This window comes from Onychomys torridus, chromosome 10, assembly GCF_903995425.1.
Source record: "Onychomys torridus chromosome 10, mOncTor1.1, whole genome shotgun sequence".
Taxonomy (NCBI): domain Eukaryota; kingdom Metazoa; phylum Chordata; class Mammalia; order Rodentia; family Cricetidae; genus Onychomys; species Onychomys torridus.
The window spans coordinates 10,897,237-10,923,022 of record NC_050452.1 but is presented as its reverse complement, the minus strand read 5'-3'; positions in this window follow the sequence as shown (position 1 = coordinate 10,923,022).

Genomic DNA, 25,786 nt, shown 5'->3' with positions numbered 1-25,786 from the left:
GCACAAGTGTCTTGTTTAAAATATCTTTTCTCCTGTCAGGTCAGTTATATAACCCTTTTATCTCTAACACTTTTGCAATTTCTGCCCTGTAACACACCTTGCATATCTTTCCATAATATATAAGTGCTTATATTTTGCTAATTTGCAGTAACACTTCCTTTGGATGAGTCATCTCACTAGTATACTTTTAAAATGTTTAATTATTATTGTGTGTGCATGCAAGAGTGTATGACGTGTGTGAGTGTGGGCACGAGTGCCATGGTGCACACATGCAAGTCAGAGACAACTTTGTGGAGTTTTTCCTTCCCTCTTTGTGTGTGATTCATTGCGCTCAGGCGCCAGTATTACGCAGCCCACTGAGCCATCTCACTGGCCCTCTCCAATATACATGTAATTCATCAGGTCTATCCTTTCTGACCGTTATATTGTCCCCTGTTGGCTTTAGAAGAAGAGGGTTTTGTTTGTTTGTTTGTTTTTTGTTTTTAAGATTTATTTATTATGTACACAGAAGAGGGCGCCAGACCTCATTACAGATGGTTGTGAGCCACCATGTGGGTGCTGGGAATTAACTCAGGACCTCTGGAAGAATAGTCAGTGCTCTTAACCTCTGAGCCATCTCTTCAGCCCTAGAAGAAGAGTTTTATAAGCACTCACTTCTCAAATCTTTTTTCCTCTTTGTTTGTAAGATTTTATATACAGTGATTGTCGAGTAAACAAATCCATAAATGAAAGACAATTGGAGGGGCGCCTTGATTGCTTAGTGAGTAAAGGCATTTTCTGTCAAGCCTGATGGCCTGAGTTCAGTCCCTGGAACCCACCTGCTGGAAGGAGAGAGCCAGCTCCCAGAAGTGGTCCCCTGCCCGCCACACATGGTCAGGGGCATGTGTGCTGTCATGTGTGTGTCCACACACAATAATAACATTAAACATTTAACAGTTTAGAGCCTTTGGAGACACTGTCTCACATGTTGGCTTGTTCCTGTCACATCTGTCCCCCCACATCGGAGACCTTCTCCGTCCCATCCAGATTTTGCTGTTATCCCACAAAAGGGATCCAGTCACTCCAGTGTTTCCAGACTTTCAAAGTTGAAATGAATTTGCAGGAATTTAGGTTTTACCCGACTTTGAAGCTTACAGTAGAAAACAATTTTCTGGGGAAGAATTAAATCAAGAAATGTTATTCAATGACAATAGAAACCCAAGGCTGGCAGCTCACACCTGCAATCTCAGCACTGGGAGGCTCAGAAAGAAGACTGTTATTCATCTGAGGCCAGCCTGGGCTACATAATGAATCCCAGGCTGGCCTAGACTACAGACTGAGCTCTTTTCTAAAAACAAAAACAAAAACAAAAACAAAAACAAAAACAAAAACAAACAAACAAAACCTGAAAATGAACTCAGGAGCCAGGAATGAGTCAGCAGGATATAGGCTCAAGTCACCCAAAGCCTCTGACTTCCTTCAAGTGAATGAAAAACAGAAAGGAGAGGATGTGATTGCTGCTCGCAATGGTGGAGGGGAAGTTTATTGGAATTATGTGGGGGAGCAGAGCCAGAGGCAGGGACATCTGGGAGAGCCCAGAGTGGACATGACCAGACTGAGCTGGGCCATGTGGAGAGGAGGGGAGGGGAGAGAGGGGAACCAGATACAGCAGCCAGGAGGCCAAAGGTACACAAGGGTGGTGACCACAGTGTCTGGATTATATAGGGAAGAGCCTCTGGGGGAAGGGCAGCCCAGGCCCTGGGCGGGAGAGTTCAGGATAGAGGGCAGAGCATGCCGGCCATATCCTGTAAAAGACTGAGCTGGGATGCTGGGAGAACCTGGAGGCCAGGTCCTCTTGGGTGTGTTAAATAGGCACCTCAGCTCTTTGTCCTGGGTTTGAAATTTGACATAAACATCTATACATGGCCACTGGAAGGGAAGAAAATAAACCCTGTAGCAGGAGGAAAATGCCAATGAGGGTGGGGAAGGGCTATAGTCTGGGCAATCAATGGTGGCCACTGAGCACAGGACAGCACCCGACACTTTATCAGACTATACCAAGGGAAATGGAGGATCTCTCGATGAGTCTTCCAAATAGGAAATTGTGACTTGGGTTTAACAATAACTACCTGGCTGGTTGTTATTGATTCTTAACAAAACATTATTTAGCAACTGCACCTCTAAAGCTAGTTCACTTGTCCTGTTAAGCCTCTTTTCAAATCACTTTGGATTTTTCAAAGGTGGAGAATTTAGTGGGTGGCATCTTACCATCAGTCACCTTATCTGTCATTCCAGGGCAGGAGCTGATGCAGAGGCCATGGAGGAGTGATGTTTATTGGTTTGCTCTCAGTGGTTTGCTCAGCCAGCTTTCTTACATGCCCTAGATCCACCTGCCAAAGGATGGCACCACCTACTATGGGCTGGGCCCTCCCACATCAATCCCTAATTAGAAAATGATTAAAAAGGCTTGCCTATAGGCAGATCTTATGGGGATATTTTCTTTATTGAGAGCCCCTCTTCCCAAGTGGCTCTAGCTTGTGTCAAGTTGACATAAAACTAGCCAGGACAAAGGTGCTGATATCTTTATCAAGTCCAGCTGCTTTTTCTGCTCCAGGCGTCTGAAGCTTTAGCTCCCTCTGTGCCCCAGAAATGGCACATTTCATCTTTCTGCTCTTCATTTTTCTCTGCCTCACTATGGACCTGGATGAGGATAGTAGACAGTAACAATGGCAGGGCCTGGGCTGTCCTGTCTTGATAATTGCCCAGCCAAATAAATTAGCCCATTAGTTTTTTTTTTATTTAACTTCATGCATGTTCTCAAGACATAAACAGAATGAAGCCAGACGGCTCTTTGCCAGAATATACTGTAGTGGCCCCGTAGTCAAATTCCTGATAGAGTCTTTGTCTTCTGAAATCTCATGAGCCAGCCTCCACTGTTCACATTTCTCTAAGCAGTCTGGTCTTCCAAACTCCCACTAGAATGGTACATTAAACACTGCTTACAGCATTCTAGGGTTTCTTTAAGCCAAATTTCCAAACACATTTATATTCCCCTCAATTGCCTAACAACCACATGGTCAGGTTTATCATAGCAATAGCTCCACTTCTTGTACCAATTTTGGTATTAGATACTTGAATCATTTCTATGAAAAAATATCAGACAAAGGTAACTAATACATTTAGTTACCCCACCTCCAATAAGTTTCTCTGATAATGTAGTAAGCCAGATCAAGCCAAACTGAAAAAGTATAACAGCAGATATACTGAGCAAAGCAACTCCTGGACAGGTTCCCTGGTCTCAGAGAATGAGGCCAGTGAAGTCAAGCACCTGAGCTAAGGCAGGGAGATTTTATAGGTTGTAAGCAAGGGGTGATGATGTGTTTGCCACAAGCTGGGTTTGTACCCAAGTATAGTCAAAAGCTGAGCACAGGCTGGAGAGTTGGCTCCGTGGTTAAGATCACTGACTGCTCTTCTAGAGGACCTGGGTTCAATTCCCAGCACACACCCACATGGCATCTCACAACTTTGTAATTCCAGATCTGACACTCTCAGACACACATTCATGCAGGCAAAACACCAATGCACATAAAATAAAAATAAATTATTAAAGGAAAAAGCTGAGCGCTTAGGTAGAGACTTGGGTGGTCGGTGGCTCAGGGGAGGAAGTTGCAATAATTGCAATAGTCACCAAGAATGCAGCGGAACTGGGCTTTTTGGTGCCTTTCCTTTGTTGGAGGACTCTGAGAGGACAGGGTTTGGAGAAGGAGTGGTGGCAGAGAGAGGAAGATGGGAGGGTGAGGGAAGAGGAGAGGGAGGGAGAGGGAGTAAAGGGAGAGGGGGAGCGAGAGGAGGAACGGTTCTTCCGGGATATGCAGGGTGAGCCAGAGGCTCCAATCAAACAGTAATTTAAGGAGGAAGTGTTTGTTTAGTTTACAGTTTGAGAGTGCAGTCCATCATGGGTAGGGAAGGCATGGTGGCAGGATGTGAGGTGGCTGGTTACATTGCCTTCGCTGTCAGGAAGCATCGAGGGATGACTACTGGTCCTCAGTCCATGTTCTCTGTTTATTCAGTCCAGGACCCAACCCTTGGGATGGGGCCACTCATTCAGAGTGGATCTTCCCTCTCAGTTAAGCCTTTTGGGAACAACTTCAGAGTTCGGCTGAGAGGAGCATTTCCATGTTGGTTCCAAATCTAGTCAAGTTGCTGATGAAGACTAGCCAGTCCACCAGGTCTTTGTAATGAGGCTGTTAACATTCTCTCATAGAAGGGGTTGGCAGAGTTGAAGGTCCTTGCCTGAGGTGCTTTCTCTCGCCCCCAGCACAGGATGTTGGTGGGAGGAGCCAAAATAGTGAAAGGTTGGCTAGGAGGTGAGGACTTTTGAGTGGCCCAGCCGCCCAGTGTGAGCGCTTGGAAGTAACCCCAGGACACTCACTGGTCCACGAACTGTCTGCCCCCACCTTCCTATCTGGCTGCACTTCCTGTGGAGATCCCATGGTGATCAGAGGACACAGACGGTCAAAAGGGACATTGAAAATAGAGGCAGTGAAGGAGCCGGAGGCCTTGCTCAGGAAGGGACTTCTCAAACTGCCTCACAGCTGGCTGCAGATTTTCTGCTTCATCTCACAGCTTTCTATAAATCGTAAGACCACATAGTCACAGGGAGAGAAGAATTAGGGTTTTCTTTCCACATTTTGGCTGTAAGTTAGTCTACTTTCTTTTCTAAAATATCAATTTTTATCTCCTCGTTTCCCTCTGAGAGAAACTACTAAGGCAATGGGTTACGGCCCTGAGTGCCTGGTAACAAACGCTTCTTTACGTCACTCTCAGTGACGCCACGCTACCCTGTGATGACGAGGGTTCTTGAAGACTGGGAGTGAACCGAATAGGCTGGGAACAGCTCCTGGCACCTAGTGAGCACTGGGTAAATATTTGTTATCCTAAGTTTTGGATTAATTCCAAGATAAGTCATCTGGTTTCCTAACATTCGAGTACCAAATTAGATAAAAATAGCAAGTTAGAGAATGTCCAAATGGTGAACCAACATCTTGTTCCTTTAAAGTTTGTTCTGAAAGATAGCAGGTGAACAGACTTCACGGGAATGCAAACTGTTTCACAGACATCTAAAAGAGCAAGTTTGTCCTTGGTCTGAGGGGAGTTCCAGAACCTTTTTCTCTCCACTCTGCATCACTAGACTTTTTATGCAGCGCAGGCTGGCCTAGGGCTCAGTTCTCCTGCTTGATAGGCCTGTTATAAATTGGAGGTGGGGCAGGGCCTTGATGTGTAGCTCAGGCCCTGTGAACTCTTGATTCCCCTGCCTCAGTTTCCTGAGTGCTGTGATTACAGATATGCACTACACGTCTGGTTGTGTTTTAAAAACAAAAGATGCTTATCCTAAAGAGGTGTAACTATTGTGTGCAAAATAACAGTCCCCAGATATGTTTGAGTCCTAATCCCTCTATGATCAAGAGGACAGAGACTGGGGATGAATCAGACCGCTAGTGAGTGTGCCATAACAAGCAGTGAGCATGTAGTCACCAGAGTGGAGTCTCCAGCCCATCACATCCCTGGGACCCTCTTTGGTAATTTAAAGACCACATTGGTTGCTTCTGACTTCATAGCTGGAAAAGGTCCACACACCAAGAAATAATGGTGCCGTTAGAACCTAGCACCATTGGAAGCTATGGAATGGAGGAAAAGTCTCTCCTAGGGCATCTGAATAAAATGCAGTCTTGCCCACACTTTGATTTCGACCACTAAGGCTCATTTTGGACTTTTGGCATCCAGAAGTATTGTTGTGAGCCACTAAGTCAGTGGTGATTTGCAATAACAGCAACAGAATAGGAAAAGAATGTGATTTCTTTCTTTCTTTCTTTCTTTCTTTCTTTCTTTCTTTCTTTCTTTCTTTCTTTCTTTCTTCCTTCCTTCCTTCCTTCCTTCCTTCCTTCCTTCCTTTCTTCCTTTCTTTTTTATTTTTTATTTTTTTCGAGACAGGGTTTCTCCATGTAATTCTGGTACCTGTCCTGGATCTTGCTCTGTAGACCAGGCTGTCCTCGAACTCACAGAGATCCGCCTGGCTCTGCCTCCTGAGTGCTGGGATTACAGGTGTGCGCCACCACCGCCTGGCAAGAATGTGATTTCAAACCAGGCAAAAATGACATTTAGGAGTCCCAGGTGCCCAGTCACATCAAACCTTTCCAAACAGAAAGACAAATATCACAGTTTAAATGACTTGGCAGAGGTGTTATCAGGGGTGGAGTTGAGCCCAGGAGACTGTGGTTCCAAGACTATCTGAAATGGAGAGGAATTCGCAGCTGTTGTGGCACTGGGGGCTGGGATCTGTCTCCTGCTTCAACTGTGCTGAGATACAACCCAGGGATTCCCTCTCTTTCAACCCCCAATGATCTTCCATTCTCCTTTCCAGCATCAAGTTCCAAGGGCATCTTCTCCATCGCTTGCTTGCTGAGCCAGCCAAAAGGTTTTCTAGGCGATGAGCTCCTTACTGCCCACCCACTGTGGCCAGCCGATTCTAAGAATTAGTCTCTCTAGCTGGAAGCTGCAGCTGGTTATCCAGTTTGCATCTGTGGGCTCCTGTACCTCCCTCTCTGGGCTTTTAGTCCCAAAGATGTGGCCCTGGAGGACGTTGGCTGTCTCTTCTTCCTGTTGGCCAGAGGTTGCTGAAGGTCTTAGAGGTGCCGCAGCTTTTCTGGAACATTCATCTCCAGAGGAGGGGGATGAAGTCCTAGACACCAGAGAAGCCACTGTGGCCCCACAGAAGAGCCAGCGAGAGGCCCTCTTGCTTCTTCATGGCCTGGGGGTGGCCCCTATTGACCTCCTCCTATGACTTCCTCTAGTGCCGCTACACAGGGAAGTGAAATTCATCAAGAACATTCATGACCTGCTGATGAACCTCTTTAGTCTGGTGGGCTTCCAAAATGAACAAGAATCCTCTCCAAAAGCTAACCCTGGGCCTGAGTGAAGTTAAGCGCTGCCTACATGGGTGAGATCCTGTGCTTGCTCGATAGCATTCTTTAAAAGAGGCTTGAATAACTTCATGGTTTAAAGGGAAAATGTTCCCCATATGTAGGAGACCAGCTCTGATCTGTTGAAGGGTTCTTGGGGCGGGGGGGAGAGGAATGAAGAAGCATTAGATAGAAATATAGACAGAGGCTGGGCAGCGGTGGCACACACCTTTAATCCCAGCACTCAGGAGGCAGAGCCAGGTGGATCTCTGTGAGTTCGAGGACAGCCTGGTCTACAGAGCAAGTTCCAGGACAGGCACCAAAACTACACAGAGAAACCCTGTCTCGAAAAAAGAACAATCTATATCTATCGATCGATCGATAGATATAGATATAGATGACGAGGAAGATAGAGACACAGGATAGCTTTGGGAGGGCCCTGGGTCAATACCCAATCAACTCGATTTTTATTCTAATGGACTTTTTTCTACACTACCAAGGGGAGAGGCAAAAGACCTCCCCCTTTATAGATCAAAGCACAATGTACAGCCAAAGTATAGACCCCTTCAAAACACCTGGTAGGCTAGAGGAAATGTATCACTGGGGATGGGCTTTGAAGGTTTACAGCCTTGCCCCGATTTCTGTTCTTTCTGCTTCCTGTATGCTGATAAAATGTGATCAGCCAATTTCCTGCTCCTGCCACACTACCATGCTCTCCCCACCATGATGGGCTCTACCCCTCTGGAGCAATAAGACAAAATAGACCTTCTCACCCTCCTTGAGTCACTTTTGGTCAGAAGGTTTTATTTTTTAATTTAAAGGTTTTAGTTTTATTTTTGTTTTCTATGAATAGGTGTTTGCTGCTTGTACATGTACCACATGCATGCAATGCCTGTGGGTATGAGATGAGGGTTTTAGAACTTTTGGAACTGGAGTTACAGATGGCTATGAGCCATTGAGTGAGTGCTGAGAGTTGAACCTGTGTCCTCTGGAATAGTGGCCAGTGCCTTTAAGCACTAAGCCACCTTTCCAGTCCCCAGAGAGTTTTAATCACAGCAACAGAAAAATAACTAATATCACTAGAATAAAGTATTTCATATGGCAAGAAAATGGGCAAAATACTTGCAATTAATTCAAATTTCTGTTAAGCTTTAGTATTTTTTAATTTAAAAATATTACTATTATTTGTTTGTTTTGAGACAGGATCATACTTATCTCAGGCTGGCTTTGAACTCACTATGTAGCTGGGGCTGGTCTTGAACTCCCGATTCTCTTGCCGCTTCCTAAGTACTGGGATTACAGATGTGCCACACCTGGCTAGTTTTAGGGCTTTAAGAGGAATAAGACTCTTACTGATTCTTTTTTTTTTACATTGTGTATCACATCTGCTTTCCAAGTGAGAAAGAAATCAGGCTTAGCAGTGTCAGGAATTTGTAGTTCTGGATATCAGTGTTTACTATTGTTGGTTTTAATGTCAACTTGCCACAAATTAGAATCACCTGTGTAGGGAGCCTCCCCTGAAGAACTGTGAAAGCCCACCCCTATTGTGGGAGAACCTTCACCTGTTCAAAGATACGGCCGAATGAAGATCATCTTCCCTTTTGCTGAGTTGATTTTCCCTGTTTCTCCTCCTCCTCCTGCTGCTGTTTCCAATTCCTTCAGTGATTGCAGAACCAGCCTTTCCAAGTTTGCATCATGGAACAAGTACCACTAGTTATTCAAGGACCTTCAATGCCTCAGGAGCCAGATCAGGTCTATTGAAATATCCTGCCTTGTAGATAGAGTAGTAACCATGGATTGATGTCTGCCTGCGAGGCAGCCATTGTGGGACAACCTCAAGGACTGAGTAACTACCAGGTTCTCAGTTCTTGGATGCAGTTCTGTTGTCATTGTAGGGGAAAGGGGCTGGCTAAAGAAACCCACCCTGACCCCGGAGCCCAGAACTAGGGAAAGATGGCTCAGATAAGGCCAGTGAAAAAAACACAGTTGGGCTCAAATCAGAGCCATCTCTGCCCCTGGCCAACTTGCTTGTGAAACCAACCAATCACAGAGCGTGAAGGTAGCACCCTGGCCCAAAAAGTCAAGAAAGGCCAGTGAAAGAAACATGGTTTGGCTCTGAAATCAGGGCCATCTCTGTCCCCAGCCCACAAAACTGGCCAATCACTGGTTGACTCCACCTCCAAGATATCCTATATAAACCACCCAGCCTGGTCAGCTGTGGGCTGTTCTTTCCACCCTGATAGAAGCAGCTACTCTCCTGGACTCTTTCCCAAATAAATCTCTTTCTCAAAATAGTTTTGGATATGAACATCTTCATTTGCAGGTGCACAGAAGAACCTTGCTGAGACATCCATAGTGGACAGAGCAAGGAAGAGCTGAACAGATCCTTGCTGAGATGTCCCTCAGTGGACAGAGCAAGGGAGAGCTGAAAAAGTAACCCTCCAGAGCTGGAGGAGATTGCTGCATTTCTGCAGGGGTTTCCCCTTTTGCAGAGTGAAGCAAAAGAAGCAACATCTTAGGCTGGAGAAGCAGAGCTCTGCTGGAAAGCCCCCTTAAGTGGGGGACTGAGCAAAGCTCAGCTGTAGCAGCTCTCCAGGAGAGGAGCAGGATTGCTATATCCTGCAGGGACACCATCCCCCACCACACCAGGTGTAGCCTGATTCCTGAACAGGATACCCTTCCCTGCTGAGCTGTCCTAGCAGCTCCAGGCCTGACTCTCCCAAGCAGTCAGAATACCTTCCCTTCCAGGGCTGGGCTGTCTCTTTGCAGCTCCAGCCATCAGAGCTGTACTAAGCAGCTCAAGGTGTTGCCTGACTCCCCAAGTAGTCAGGATACCTTTCCCCAGAGTTGCAAAACTCACATTTTGGTGCCAAAACCCAGGACTAAACCCACAGAGTTGCAACAAATTTGCTTACAGTCATTGCTATTTTAAAGTTGATGTGTGTGTATCTAGGGTGTATGTATATATCCATCCCTCTAGAGAACTCTCACTAAAACTGGCTCAGCCTGGCTCAGAGCTGCAGGTTTGGTTGCGTGCTTGTTCGAGTCTTGGTGCTCTGAGAAGTCTTTCCAGATACTGACTGCTGACCCAGATAGACAGAGGTAGGGGACTTTTTGCAGAAATACAGAAAAAAATCTTATTTTGTTGCTTTGATACAAATTTTAATATTAATAATATCAGTAATGTTTGGCATGATGGTACATACCTATAATCCCAGCACTCAGGAGGCTAAGACAGGAATATTTCAAGTTCAAAGCCAGCCTGGGCCACACAGTGGAGATGCTGTCTCAAAGTAACAACAGTAATAATAACAACACACTTCTTTGGTAGTTGGACATGATTCCTAGTGTTAGGCTAAGTAGGTCTTGTCTTTTTATTTAGCAGTTCCAGCGTGCTAGTGGGCTCTTTTGCCAGTACGTTTCTGTATGACTTTGGTTCTCAACCCCTCTACCAAACCGTCTCTCACACATTTTCAACTGCTGTCCCATGACTAGCCATGGAATTAGGGATGTGGATACAGACCTGCTGGGCCTAGTTCTCTCTGTGTACCTGACCACAGTCATCATTTCCTGCCGACACATAGAGTCCCTGGAACAGCAGACCCTTAACCATCTTCTACAAGGACTCCCCTGTCAACGCCAATCATGAATAGCTTTTACGGGGGACTTCACAGTGGGTAAGGCAACTTCTACAAGACTTAACTTCCCCTGCAATGTTATATGATATATACCTTTTAAGATACTGTTGCTGAAGCCTGGAGGAATGGCTCAGTGGTTTGGGGCACTGGATGCTCCTCCAAAGGACCTAGGTTCGATTCCTAGCACCCACGTGACAGCACACAACTGTCTGTAACTCCAGTTCTAAGGGATCTGATGTCCTCTTCTTGCCTCTGCAGGCACTGCTGTATGTGATGTAGAGATAGACATGTAGGCAAAATAGCCATATCCATATAGGAAAAATAATTGAAAATAAATCTAAAACAATATTGAAAAGCAGATAGTTTTGCTGCTCTGGGTATATGGCTCTGTAAATAAAGCACTTGCCATGCAAACATGAGAACTGGAGTTCAGATTCCCAGGACCCACATAAAGCCAGGTGGCCATGATTCTCCAGGATAAGCTATCTGGATAGACTAGCTGATTCAGCGAGCTCCAGGCTCAGTGAGGGACTCTGCCTCTGTATATAGAATAGAAAGCCATCATGGATCAAACTCTGGCCTTCACACATGTGCTAACACTTATGAACAAGTATACACACACACAGACACACACACACACACACACAGACACACACAGACACACACACACACACACACACACACACACACACACACACACACACACACACACGATGCATACATACATAAAATTTAAAAAACAAAGCAATTTGGCAAATGAGAAAAATCCAGCTTTGAAGAGGTGTGTGATGTTGGTCAACTCAGACTGTGGAGCCATGCGACTGCAGATGCAAACACTCTCTGCCAGCATCAGAACTGACCTGGAGCTAGCTCATGGACTCCAGTAACCTAGGCTAGAGCCAGCCTTCCCATCACCCAGTGGAGGCTGCTGCAGCCAGCCAGACTGGATCCCTCTGGCCCCTGGTCTTCTGCACTTAGTGGACTTGATGGCCAGCGGCCACACCTCCTGCTGCCATCTGGGGCCTCCTGATCACCACAGACAGGCTGTGAACTCCATGGTTGGCAGTTGTCAGGCACTGAGATGTAAACTCTCAGTTCAGGAGTTTGTGACTCAGCAAGTTTTCTTTAGTCTGGGGAATGCAATGACCTTTGGTGACAGCCCAGGTTGTATGAGAAGCAGGAATCTGGATGTTTCTGGGTCTGAGTGACATTGGCAGGGCCCCACCCCCAGGCCCTTCCCACTGCCAGGCTCCCACCCTGGGGGCCATGAGGCCCTCTTCCAAAGACTAATCTCGCAAATGAGTGGGCATGACTTGGCAATCTGTAACTCTCTCAGTGTTGTACAAAGTCTCCTCCTGAGTCATTGTTTGTGTCTCTTGGGGCTCTGAGGGCTTGGGTCTAGTTACAGATCCAGGAAGGAAGGTTGGTAGGGTAGGGCCTTCAGGTGAGTATTATGTAATCTCCAGACAGTTGGGGGACTAACCTGAGATGGGGGTGGAACTTCTGCTGGTGAGGGTACCCAGAATTGTGGGCTTATAGCCCTCAGCTCCTTCGGAATCTTGCCCATCTATCCACACCCCGGTTCTCAGGACCCTACTCCTTCTGTACAAGTACCCAAACTTGAACAACAGAGGCAGTCCACTGTGGCTAATTGGATTTACACTGTAGTTCAGCCCTAAGATCATCCTTTGGATGTTGCTTCCCCTTGGCTTCAGGGGACCAGAGCTGCTATGAGGGCTGTCCTCAAAACTTCCAGGTCCCTAATATGGACCTTGAACTGAAAAACCCCAAGATCATCATTTCTTCCCCTATGTTCTCCAGCCCAGGGAGAAGCAGATTCTCCTGCTTTTCATGAAGCTTCAGACATTTGGTCATTGGTACCTAGCTTGCTAAAAGCATTTTATTCCGGGTATCTAAAAGCAGTGGTTTCCAGAACTATCTTGCCTGGCAGGCCATGAAGTGTCAGAACCTGCTTTGCTGCTGGAAATAGATTTATTCATGCCTGTAGACCTAGTCAGGGCAGAAAGCCAGCTTTAGAAAAGCCAGATGCATTTGCAGGAGACTCTGCTCCTTTGAGGCACTCAGAGTCCCAGAACTGTAAAGGTACTGTACTTGGTCTTAGTGGGAGGAGTCTCCCAGCTCAGTTTCAGTTCAGAAATGCAGATTCCACACCAGTATAGACTGTCCTTCTTGAGATTCTGAGCCCCCCAAAAAGCTCTCCTTGGTTATCTGCCTTTTTCAGAACATCAATGGGCTTTGACAAATGAGTCCAAATCCTTTTTATAAAACTTGGGGTTCTAGAGAGACGATGTTGCTTCAAAGCAAGTTTTTTTTTTTTTTCCTTTCTTTTCAAGTCGTAGGTGTTCATAGGTGGTGCTAGGAATTGTCTCCTTGTTAATTTCTGAGGTCCCAGAGGGCATGTCTGAGCCTAAGTTACCAAAGAAGGGACCCCAGCCATATCCGGGCACTGAGGGCTCTGTGGATGACTGCCTCTAACTCAATATGCAGCTGAGGAATGCCTTGAACTCTTGATCTTCCTGCCTCTGCCTCTGAAGTGCTGGGATTACAGGTGTGTATCATCACACCAAGCCTCGGCAGGCTGGATACTAACTCACAGGGAAGCCAGGACTGATGGTGCAGGCTTGCAATTAAAGCTGCTCAAGAAGCTGAAGCAAGATAATCAAAAGCTTGAGGCTTACCTAGGCTACGGAATGAGTTCAAGGCCAGACAGGGCAGCTTAGACTGCTTCAAATTCAAAAGCAAAAAAGAGGGCTATGGATTCCGCTCAGTGGTAGTGTGCTTGGCCTGCATACACAAGGACCCAGGTTCAAGCTCTGGAACTCCAAAGCAAAACAAACTCCTTCGGCCAGATAATTTGATTAAAACTATAATTCCTTGAGATATTGACTTTTTTTTCCCTTTGGGGGTTGGCAAGATGGTTCATCAGTGAAGAGATCGTATTGTGCAGGGCGGTGATGGGGCACGTCTTTTATCCTAGCACTCAGGACGCAGAGGCAGGTGGATCTGAGTCCAAGGCCAGCCTGGTTTACAAAGTGAGTTCCAGGACAGCTGGGGTAGTTACACAGAGAAAGCTCATATTGATTGCTCTTTCAGAGGATCCAAGTTTGGTTCTCAGCATCCAAGTCAGGCAGCTCACAAGCTCCTGGAACTCCAGCTACAAGGGGGACCCAAGTCCTCTGGCCTCCATGGTCACCCCCACACATACATAATTAAGAATAATAAAATCTTAATTGTTTTAGCTTCAAGCTTATCAGAGTGTGTTAAACGAAATAATTTTCAGGAGCTCACCACCAGGGAATTTGATAATGGCAAGGGATATCCACACTGACATCTGAGCCCTCTCTGTTAGATTTTCATTGTTGGAGTATCTTGTCTAGTTGTCTGAAGAAACAAGTGGCAGGATGTGTTAGGAAATGTACTTTGAATGTAGCTGAATGTGATTTTAGATCGGAAATAGAATAAGCTTTGTCTGACCTTGACCTTGAAATGTAGCCAATTGTAGTTCATAAAATCAGCCCCAGAGTGAATGAGACACAAAGGACAGCTGCTGTGTGGTTTCATTTCATGAACTGCATAAAATAGCCAGACTCAGACAGAAGGTAGAAGTGGATTGTCAGGGCCCAAGAAGAGAGAATGGGGAGTTCCTGATTAATGGGCAGAGTCTGACTGGGAAGGTGAAGTTTGGATGCTGGTGATACAACACGTGCTTGCTAATAAGGTTAGGGTTTGCTGTGCGTGGTGGTGCTTGCCTGTAATTCCTGCCACCTGTGAGGCTGAAATACACAAGATCCCATCTCAGAAGCAAACAAAACAGTTGCAGTGGTAAATGTGTGTGTGTGTGTGTGTGTGTGTGTGTGTGTGTGTGTGTGTGTGGTGCTCGAGGTTTACATTTGGTGTCTTTCCTCAGTCATTTTCTAGCTTTTTAAAAAATATTATTTTTATTTTATGTGCATGGGTATTTTGGCTGCATGAATGTCTGTGTACCATGTGTGTTCAGTGCCCACAGAGACCAGAAGAAGGTGTCAGATCCCCTTAGAACTGAAGTTATGGACAATTGTTAGCTGCCATATAGGTGCTGGGAATTGAACCATGGTCCTCTGAAGGGCAGTTAGTGCTCTTCCCCACAGAGCTGTCTCTCCACACTGTTTGTTTGGAGACAGGGCTTCTGCATATCCCTGGTTCCTGCCCATGCAGGGCAGCTGGCTGTGGGCACACAGCAGTCCTCCTGAATTTCAAGTGCTGGGATTACAGGTGTGTGTTCATGTTAAAAATATTATACTGCAATAAGAAGGTGGGAGGGAGTGGCCCCTAGTCACTATATCCAGTTCCATACGCTCCTCCCAAGCCTTGCTACTCTCCCATTAAGAGCTGGAGTTTCTGTTCCCATGGAGGACAGCAGGAGTGATGCTCTGAATTCTGAGACTCAGGCAAAAGGAAGGTTCAGATGTAGACTAACTGGCTCCACCCTCACTGCAGCGTGCACCGAGGGACCTCTGAGCTCTGCCAGGGATGCACATCAGGAGGCCTGGTAGAAAGCACACACAGGTGGAGGGGACTGTTTCCTGGGTCAGATGCCAGATGTGAGTGAGTCTACCTAGCCACTGCCAGAGTCGGGGTGCAGAGATGCTGAGAGAGAGCTGCAGACTGAGCCCAGGCAGGCCCCAGAACTGAGAGCAAAAACATTAATAGATTGCTGTTTTCTGACACCTCTGGGTTAGATGTTGGCTGACCTAAGGCCCTGCTAGAAAAACTGATTTATTCTACACAGTAGCAACATCTCAGGTCCCAGGACGCAGTGTGCCCCACATAGAGAGTGAGGCTGAGGCCAGCATGCCTTTTCCCTCTCAGGCTGACGGCTGAGGGAAGGAGGGTAGGAGGAAGGCAGGGAAGGAACAAAATGACTCGGTGCTGTCACATGATTCATTAATTCTTGGGGTAAAGTGTACACAGGCTAGCAGTAGCTCCAGAGGAACAGTCTGGTTTCAGAAGGAGCACATCCTCCAGGCTGTTTGCCATCTCTCCCTTCCTGAGGGGATCCCAGCACTTGTGGCTGAGGGTGCAGTTGGTAGAGAAATCCAACTCAGTGGGAGAACAAAGAGATGGGTGCTGGTACCGGGGACAGTTGTTCCTCAGGTTTCATGTGGACCTCACCTGGGCCCCTCTGCTCCCCCTCCCAGCCTTCCTCTCGGAGTGATAGCTGGTAGGCTAGTCTGAGAGGTAGAGCAGGTAATGCTGGCCTCAGCCCCAGCTGTCCTTTGGGAATGGCTTATGTTCTGGTTGGAGCCTCTGATATGGCCACCGTGTAGAGTAAATAATTTGCCCACCAGGGCTTGGACCAGGGAACATCCAAGTCATAATCTAAGCTTCAGAAGCCCACTTGGCTGTAGGCCTTGGGCTGTATACTCATGGCTTTATAGATAAGGAATGTAATTTTGGTTCCCAGTTTCTAGAGTTCTTGTCAATCTAAAAGGGAAAGAAGGGAAAGAGCATGTAATGTTTTTGACTTCCAGAAAGCTCCGTAATTACTATCTATACTTCAAATATTTCTCTACCCTTTTTAGACCCAACTAGCTGCTCTCCTTGATACTCTTCCCTGGAGCAGGCATGGCCTGCCCTCACTCAGGCACTCAAGAACTCCCTCTGTGTTTCTCAGACACTTGTTGAGTCTAACTGAAAGTTCTCTGTAGACTTACCATCCCCACCTATTACATGAAGACATAGATTGTCTTCAACTGTTATGACTGGGACCCTAAAAGACCCAGCTAGGGCCGGAGATGGCTCAGTGGTTAAGGGCACTGGCTGCTCTCCCAGAGGACCCGGGTTTGATTCTCAGCACCCACAGGGCAGCTCACAATTGGCCATAGCCCAGTTCTAGAGGATTCAACACCCTCTTTTGGCCTCTGCAAGCATGTAGCGCACAAACAGACATGCAGGTAAAACTCCCAAACACATAAAATAATAACATAACACATAAGAGAACAGAAACAAAACCCAAGCTAAATCTGAGGTCAAGTTCAAAGCCAGCCTGAGCTCCATAGCAAGACACTGTCTTGATAAACTGAGGACTAGAAATGTAGCTTATGGGTAGAGTGCTTGCCTATGTACAGCCCCAGATTCCACCTCGACCGCTGCAAATATAATAATGTGCTAGCTCATTTTTACGTCAATTTGACACAAGCTAGGTTCGTGTGGGTAGAGGGAACCTCAGTTGAGAAAATGCCTCCATCACACTCGCCTGTAGGGTAGGCAAGTCTGTGGGACATTTTCTTGATTAATGAATGACTGATGTGGAAAGACCCAGGTTACTATGGGTGCTGACAGCCTTAGCCAGATGGTCCTGAACTGTATAAGAAAGCAGGCTGAGTAAGGCAGGAGGAACAAGTCAGTAAGCATCCTCCTCCATGGGCTGTGCTTCAGTTCTGGTCTCCAGGAGTCCACCTTGAGTTCCTGCCTTGTGCTGGTGGCCTGTAACCTGGGAGTCAAACAAACCCTCTCCTCCCCAGGCTGGTTTTGGTCATGGTGTTTTATCACAGCAGTAGAAGCCCTAAGTAAGAAAAAAACAATTTAAAGAAATAGTATCAATCCAAATTCTCTTGCATGTTCTAGACTGATATGCTTAAGTGAGTGCCTCTTTCCAAATTCAACATCTCAAGAATCAGCTGGCAAAGTCCTGCTGGCTCACACAGAGTGCAAGCCAGCCACCTCTCTGCCATCTGTCACTGTCCTCATGGGCATGGTTTCTTATATTTGTAGAAAAACTTTAAACCTCAATTTATTATTGCCTTATATATATGATGTGTGTGTGTGTGTGTGTGTGTGTGTGTGTGTGTACGTACACGTAAGTCAGAGGACAACTTTGTGGAATTGGGTCTCTTTCTGTTCTCATCTCCATGGGTCCTGGGGATTGAACTCAGGCTGTCAGGTTTCTCATTGGGCACCTGTACCCACTGAGCCATCTTGCCAGCACTGAAGCCGGAAAATGAAAATGTTCATCTTGGTCTCATAACAAGTGTGGCTGTGTTGGTGCGCTCCTGGAATCCCAGCACTTGGAAGCTGAGGCAGGAGCACCACCATGAGTTCTCTTTGGTGAGAACAAGAGAGTGAAGCTGTTAGAAACATGTTGTAGTCGAGGTAGACCCAGCGTCCTTGGGTGTGTGGGATGCAGGGGTGGAGGGGGTGAGATTTGGGTGTCTCAAATGGCGGTTTCTCCAGAGAAACAGGACCAATGGCTGCATGTAATCCGGAAGGAGAAACAGAGGTTAGGTTAAGGAATTGCCTTGCTCGAGTATGGAAGGTAGAGGGTCCACGATCTGCAGTACAGGTTTGCAGGCCTGCAAGCAGGAGACCCAGGTTTGAACAGTCTCTGCATGTGACTTGAATGGTCAGTGAACTGAATGGAAGGTATTTACAGCTCCGGAAGTGAACAATTTCCTGGCCTTATGACAACGGTGTCAGATGGAGGCCGCTTGAGTAAGGTGATGTGTCACAGAGCTGAGCTGGCCCCTGGGGACAGGAGGGTACATGTGAAATAAATCTGTTTTACGTCACCAGGGCTGGAAGCATATGAATTACTGCATCACAGCCTTAACTGGATGAATCCCCTGACATGCCATCTGGGATGCAGGGGTCCTGTGACCCTTGAAGAAACTCCTCTTTGCTTGGAGAAATGAATCCTTAGTTCTTTTTCTTGTCAAATGTAAAACAGGAGGGAGGGTCAAGAGAGATGGCTTAGCAGTTAAGAGCACTGGCTGCTCTTGCAGAGGACCTGGGTTCAATTCCCAGCACACACTTGATGGCTCACAACCTTTTTAACTCCGGTCCTGGGGATCTGATACCCTTTCTGGCGTCTGTGAATACTGCATGCTCAGTGGTGCACAGAAATAAATGCAACCGAAACACATTACATATAAAATAAATTTTAAAAATCATTAAAAATGTAAAATGGGGCCGGGCAGTGGTGGTGCATGCCTTTAATCCCAGCACTTGGGAGGCAGAGGCAGGCGGATCTCTGTGAGTTTGAGGCCAGCCTGGGCTACCGAGTGAGATCCAGGAAAGGCACAAAGCTACACAGAGAAACCCTGTCTGGGAAAAAAAGAAAAAAAAAAAAAAAAAAGATGTCAGGCTGGAGAAATGGCTCAGAGGTTAAGAGCACCGGCTGCTCTTTCGGAGTACCTGGGTTCAATCCCAGCACCCACATGGCAGCTCACAACTGTCTGTAACTCGTTCCAGGGCATCTGACACTCTCACACCAATGCACATAAAATAAAGTTAAATAAATTATTTTTTAAAATGTAAAATGGGGACCTAGGAATAAAGCTGTTTGTGGAGTTTGGCAAAAGGATATTAAATCAGTGCAAGTGTTTATGAGACAGGAATCTTTTTTTTTTTTTTTTTTTGGTGCTGAATACTGGTTTAACTGGAACTTTCAAGTGGCCATGTTATGTTCCTAAACTCTAATATTATGAGAAAGATTCAAGTCACCAAAAATAATCTCATTAGGACTATAAATAAACCAGGTTAACATCATCTCAGTGCTGGTGGACATCACCACTCACTCGTTAACGGCAACACTTTCCTTATGGAGGACCAGAGGGAAGGGAGTTTTGGCTCACAGCAGAGTGAATATTCAGTGCTGGAACACTGTACACTTAAAATGGTGAAAATGTTAAGCTCTGTGTGGTGTGCATTTTACATGAAAAAGAATATGGTGAGTCACTTGTGATGTTGGTTCTGAGTACCTTATTTCTAGTGGGGTGATTAACACCTGTTGGTTGTAGAATGTCAATGGGAGCTCCTTTTAACAAGAGTGAAGCGATTCAAAGGTTCTGGGGTGTATCCCAGAAGCCCAGGACAGGAATGGTCCGAGATCTCAGAAAGGACTAACACCAGGGACTCAAGGCCATGTCCATGCTTCCTGGCCTCTCCCTGTCTCCTCAGTTCTGCTTCATCCTCATCCCTTCTGAAGCCCGGCCCCTCTCTGTCTCTGGTCCAGAGATTCCTGACACTTGCTGTGTCCACCCTCTTCTCCACACTTCCCATGCTGACATGTTACACCCAATGTTAATAATAGCTCAGTTTATAATAGCCCAGTCACTCCCAATTGGGTATTCCCAAGAAAGCCAACTGGTACATCCTGAGTTATGTGATCCCTCTACCCAATTAGCCTTTGCCAGTGAGAGGCACAAAGATAGCTACTTCTTAGATGGGAGTGGCTGAGTGTATATGTCTACCACTGCCTTCATTTGGAGGATACCCACTACACTAGACTGGACTGCTTGCTCTCTTTCAAGATCATAGCACAGAGTTACATTTAGTTTCAATGACATAATTGTGGAATCTGAGATTGAGTTGGGGTCTCCTTCATTATGGCTAAATTATCTGTCTTGGAAGAACCTGTGACCCCATTGCACCATGGCAGTTCTTTGAATTTCCAGCCCAGTTCAGTCACACTGCAGGACGGACTGAAGGGAGCTTGGTAGGTGCTGTGTTTGGCTACCAAGCACCAGTAAGCACCCAGGCCTGACTGCTCCATTCATGTTCTCAGAATCCCACAGACTGCACAAGGCCCTGGCAGTCTCTCCTGGGCTAACAGGAATCCTTACGTTTTGCCTTTGTCCTGCGTGTCTTCCTTGTTGTTAGCTTCTGGCCAAAGAGAACCTTTGTGTATCCTTCAGGGAGTTGTCCCTTCACCACCACCCAGCAGCCCCTGTACTGGGTAGCTTGCTTCAGGGCCTGTGGCTCGCTGGAAGGTTGCACGACCACAGTTATCCATAGTCAAGTCCAACAATTATTAACTTGCCTCACAACATTTAGGCATAAGAAACATGCTATTGGGGCATGGAGACATAGCTGGTTAAGGGAACTAGCTGCTCTTCCAGAGGTCCTGAGTTCGATTCCCAGCAACCACATGGTGGCCCTCAACCATCTGTAATGAGATCTGGCGCCCTCTTCTGGTCAGCAGGCAAACATGCAGACAGACACTATATACATAATAAATAAATTAATCTTAAAAAAAAAAAGAAACATCCTATTTCTTCTTTAGAAAACAAAGACAAATGCTGTGGAATGATCCTTATGTACACTGTGAAGACATGTTGCTCTTATCGTTAATAAAAAGCTGATAGGCTGGTGGGTAGGCAGGATTTTTGAGGCAGAGAATGCTGGGGAGAAGGGCAGAGTCTGAGGAGTCACCATGAGACACACAGTGTGTGCAGGATGGAAAGTATGTAGATGAGGTAAATGAGCCTTGTGGCAGCACACAGATGAACAGAAATGGGTTAATTTAAATTATAAGAGCTAGCTAAAAACAAGCCTAAGCTATTGGCCAAGCATTTATAATTAATATTAAGTCTCTGTATGGTTATTTGGGAGTAGCTGCTGGGACACAGAGAAACTCTGCCTACAAACAAACAAAAAGCCCTGATACACCCAACTGTGAGCGCCCTCCTGCCAACTGATGGGAAGCCCAAGATACCCATGACTATACCTAGCCCCTTTCTCTGTGGTCCTGGAGTTTATACAATGCAAATATTGGACTGCTTGATCCCAGGGATGGCTAGCTGTGTTGTTGCTCCCCACCTACTGCCAGGCTCAGAGGAAACCTCCTCTAGACCCCAAGGCCTCAGGCCTCTGAAGGGAGTATGCACAGTCCCTGTCCTTGCAGTATCCTTCCTTGCCAGGGTCCTCTGTCATCTGCAGAGTACCTGTGGTCTTCCCTGGCCTCACTTCTCTGCCATCTTGAGCTTGGACTTTAGAACACAGAAGTCTAGGGGCTGAGGGGCTGACTCAGGTGGTAAAATACTTGCTGCCTAAGCATGAGGACCTGAGTGGGATCCCCAGCACCCGTGGGCAAGCTGGATGTGGTAGTACATGCCTATGACCCCAGCACCGGGGAGGCAGAGATGGGAGGATCTCTGGGACTTTCTGTCCTGTCGGTCTTGCCCAGTTAAATCTGTGAGTCCCAGGTTCTGGTGCAGGAGCCAGTGAAGTGACTGACAGGTTAAGGCTCTTGCTATCAAGTCTGACAAGCTGAGTTTGACTCCCAGGACCCACATAGTGGAAAGAGAACTGATTCCCACAGTTGTTCTCTGACCTCCGTGCCTACACCGCGGCATGCACACACCCTTTCCCCCACAAAATAAATAGAAATGTAATCTAATAAAATATAGTGGAGAGTGGGCCTCCACATGTACTCACACACTGGTGTACCCATGTACACACACACACACACACACACACACACACACACACACACCCTTACCTAAAGTCTAATTGTCCTGTGAGGCAAGAAATGCTCTTCATATAGGAACAGATGGGAGTGGGTGTTGGTGTTTAGCAGCGCTCTTACCCTGTGAGGAAAAGTCACGAAATAGGACAGAATCCACTAACAAGAGTTTTATTAAGATGAGGAAAGAAGGATAGATGTGATCAGGCCTGCTGAAAGACACGTGTATGAAAGGGACTGGGGGAACATGGCGCCATCTTATAAAGGCCAAGCCCCGCCTGCACACACAGGCCCATGTGGCTATTCCATGTATGCCTATAGATCACATGGTTGCGCTGTGCGCTTTATGCAACCACACAGCCACGGGGGCATGGGTCATGCAGGACGTTTGACCTGGAAATGACTAGGCGGAAATGACTAAGTGTCTTGCCGGGCATGCAGGACCATGCCCAACCGTGGGGGCGTGTTGGGAATTTCTATCATTGGGTACCGTGAATTGCTCTTGATGAACCTTGGAAACCAGATACCATCGTTTCATTTCTTCATTCACAGAAGCCACCACAGCCACCCACATGCACAGCACTTCCATGTTTTCCAGTGTAGTGGGGACAGGACAGTGCTGACCCACATCTCAGACTGTGGTCTTGTGTGTAAAAACCCCACCACAGTCTCCGATGCCCAGAGGTCACCCCACAGCAGCAGGACCAGGTCTCTCCCTTTTAAAATAGATTTTTATTACATTTGTTTACTCATGGGGTGGTCTATGCATGCCACAGCACACATGAGATTGCAGGACAACTTGTGGGCATCAGCTTTCTCAGAGTTTATATGAACTGGACAGTTCTGTAGTACATACCTGTAGTTCTAGCACTCAGGGGATCACAGATTCAAGGGTAGCCTGGGCTACATAGTGAGATCCTGTCTCAACTAACTAGCTAGCTAACTAAATAACAACACAGATTTACCCGCTTAATCAGTTTTTAAACATATCATGGTGATTATTTAATATTTGTTTCAAACAATAACAAGGCACTGTGCAGTGAGAACAGTCTTCCCACTGAGGTCCTCAGCGTCTCTCTTCTCTACATTGGAAGCCATCAGGGGTCAATGCCTGAATCCTCCTTATCCCCACCCTCCCTCCCCATCGCCTCCACCCCCCTCCATCCCACCCCTCCGACTTCCACCCCACCCCCACCCCACCCCCACTTGCTGCTCAGAGCCTCACTCCTCCACCATGACTCAGCAAATTTTCCTTGTGCTCCACAGCTCAAGTCAGGACAAAAGCCATAATCCTTGCCTGACTGGCCCACAGCAACGCTTTGCATTGAAGTTGGTGCAGGGTGGCCCAACCCCGGAGACAGTATGAAGTCTTTGTGACTGTGAGACCCCAAATGGTGGATGCTTGCTCCTGAAATGAGCCCAGCCTGGGCAGCTCCAGAGTCAAGTGGTACCATCTAGCCAAAAGGGAGGTGGCTTTCCTCAGAACCACTGTTTCCCTCTGGTGAGATGTCTGACACTTTGAACTCACACCCTCTAGACGTTTGCTCTGAACTTGGCAAACATGTCTACACTGTCACGATCCACGGTCCAGCAACACCTCTAGGACCCCAAAGTCAGGCCAGTCCTCAGCTCTCTACTGTTCCTAGACTGTGAACATGGTTTGTAAGAAGTCTGAAAAGCCCAGAAGTAAAGTAGTGAGGCCTGAAAAGTTGTTCGTTTTAAAATAGGCGTCAAAAAGGAGAAAAGTCAAAGAACGCTAACGTCCCCACAGGAGGTAAAAATACAAGGGACGAAAGCCACGCCTGTGGCTCACGAGTGCAGCTACGCACGTGTGTTACATATGTTAAGTTTGACTCTTTAACAATTACATTGTTTATACAGTATTCCTGTCAGGCTGTAAGAGCCGAAGTTAACCTGCAATGCTGGGAGATAGTGTTCTCGGGGAAATAAGCCACATGTTTTCACTCCCCTAAACAACACTGTTTATACTGGATGCACTTGATTGCATGTAGGCAAGAGATACATAGGCAGGAAATACATCAGGATGTATGATTGTCCTGATTGGACCTGATGGGAAATGCAATAAATTGTGTGTGGGCTTTGCCTTTTTAAGCCCCTGTTAAAACATGACCTGTTGCCATTTCTAGGGAACCCAGGGGGTGGATCTGGCCAGAGTCCATCTTCCTGGCCAGTATTTAATTAAAGCTTGCTTCAAATTTATGGAAAATTGGGAAACTGGTTTTTCTCTCACAAATCTTGGGATTAACAACGGGAGAGAAAATGTCCTTTATGTCTGATGTCCAAGGTAATGTTAATGTGTCTTACACCAAAAGCACCGCTGATGTGTCCACTCCATGTTGAACAATTAAATACTTGATGCTGGAGCGATGGCTTGGTGGTTAAGAGCACACACAGCTCTTGCAGAGGACCTGGGTTCCAGTCCCAGCACTCAGGTGGTGGCTCACAGCCATATAACTTTAGTTCCATGGGATCCGGTGCCTCTTCTGACCTCCATGAACATTAGACACACACATATGTCTGTACATGCAGGCAAGACATTCATATACGTAAAATAAATAAATCTAAAAAAAAAAAAAAAGCTACTTGGCAAATGCCTTATATCAGTGTTTCTTTGATCTTAGCAAGTGTCAGAATCTTCTGGGAGTTATGCTAAAAATCATGTTGCTGGATCCGTCCCAGAAAGGCTTCAAAAGGTCTAGGGTGGGTCTGTGAATCTGCACTTCTAACAGGTTCCAGTGGGGCTGCTGCTGGTCCGGATGACATCTTGGGGACTGCTATCCAGAGTTTCTTGGTGGATCATTATACAGGAATTTGTTTCTGCGATTGAGAGAGTATTGGTTGGTGTTTGGATAGATTGGGAATGCATTATTATCTCTCTGCTTTTAAAATAGGTTTTATTTATTCTTTGACAATTTCATACACATATATAATGTATACAATGTATTCAGCCCACATCTCCTCTCCCACTCTCCCTACCCCCATACTTCCTCTTTCACATCTTCTTCCTTTATTATTAATTGTGTATGGGTGTTTTGCCTGCATGCATGTATATATATGTACCATGTGCATGCCAGGTGCCTGTAAAGTCCCAAAGAGTGTGTTGGATCCCCTGGAACTGGAATTACAAAGAGTTGTGAGCCTACATAGGGGTGCTGGATATTGAGAGCTAATCCTCTGTAAGAGCAGCCGGTGCTCTTAACCACTGAGCCATCTCTCCAGCCCTCCTCCTCCTCCTCCTTCTTTTAAATAATATTTTCTCTGTTTTAATTAATGAAATTAACAGCTGCCCTACTATTGCTAATTAGTTCAGATAATCTATTATGCTTATACTGCCAATTTGGTGCTACCTGTGGAGAACTGTTGGGAGCAGACCAACGCCTAAATCAGCATGGAACCTGCTTTCTGGCCCAGAAGGTCTCTTTGCAGGAGCTGAACATTTTCTGCTGGATGGACAGCACTGGGGAGAATGAAGCCTAAAGCAGACTTCCCAGTTAAGTGCACAGGCATAGGCAACAACACTAAAAAGGCCTTGCTTTGCTAACCAAAGTGTCTAGGAAAGAATGGCCAGGCAGAGAAGCAGGCTGCCTCCATTTTAGGCTTAAAAGCCATCTTATAGTAAAGACAAACTAGGTTCATTCCTGTTGATGGTTCAGCCTCTGTTTCTCAAGGATTGGGCTATGCCCCACCTGTAACCTTAACTACTATGGTTCTGTACTGCCTGTTCCAGAAATGGAAATTACATCTGTGTTTTAAAAAGTTAATAACCATCTTGCAATCCTACCTTTGTTTTAAAAGGGTTGTTATGGCTACCTTGTTATGACTACCTGTTGTTACGAACACTTCAAAATCATGTCTTGGTTTCAAGAGGTCGTTATGGTTAACTTGTTATGCTCTGCTCTGCTCCTGTAAACCTATTTTGCCCACCCATCTGGAAACCTCCTACC